The sequence below is a fragment of the Bison bison genome, unplaced genomic scaffold (genome assembly GCF_000754665.1).
Source record: "Bison bison bison isolate TAMUID 2011002044 unplaced genomic scaffold, Bison_UMD1.0 scf7180017864174, whole genome shotgun sequence".
NCBI lineage: Eukaryota > Metazoa > Chordata > Mammalia > Artiodactyla > Bovidae > Bison > Bison bison.
In genome coordinates, this window is record NW_011494746.1 from 25,045 (window position 1) to 25,761 (window position 717).

The following is a 717-nucleotide window of genomic DNA, read 5'->3' on the forward strand; positions in this document are numbered from 1 at the left end:
TTTGTGTTTCCATTTCAAAGGAGTTAAATGGGAATATGAAGCATCCTGGTCCAGATTCTGTGCCTTATTAGCTGGAGCAGTTCTGGAAATGAGTGTTACACCAAGGTGACACCTTTAATTGCTTACTCATTATGTTGGTATTAGAGCAAGGACATAGTGTAGCCTCCCAGTGAGTTGCTGTCACAGTTCTCCTTATGTTATATACACCTTAGAGTTCAAGTTCATGCTCATTTTCTTTGACTCCAGTCTTTCTCTGGTTTTTCTGAGAGAAAAAAATTGGAGGAAAATTGGCCAGCATTTTTATGTCCATATATTAGTTCTGTAGTATCTTCAGAAATATATATTCCTGTTGAGTTCTCATGCAAAATTCAAGCTGAGAGGAATTGATTTCGTTCCTACATGCCTATATTTCACCTGGCTGAAGGCTAGACAAGCTGAAATAGTAGAGTCTGGAAGAAAAATTCATAAAACTTTCTTTTTATACTTCAATTGTGAAGAATGACAATATGTCATTGATAGTTGTTACCTGACACATCGCAGTGTGGACTAAAATTAATTTTCTCTCCTGACATGGTGTGTAGTTGGAATATACCTGTATAAACACAGATATCATTGTCTGATTGGTAGTAATGGCTTTATTTGAAGGCAGAATGTTGTAGATACAACAAATTAATGTTGACAAAATGATTTAAAAAAAACCCAAGAAACCCAGATTTC

At 35.6% G+C, this 717-nt stretch overlaps 1 protein-coding gene across 1 annotated transcript in view; it reads left to right on the top strand.

The window, feature by feature from the left end:
• Positions 1-717, top strand: part of REPS2 (RALBP1 associated Eps domain containing 2) — a 162,226-nt gene that overhangs the window by 16,337 nt on the left and 145,172 nt on the right. The gene's annotated exons all lie outside the window — the stretch shown is intronic.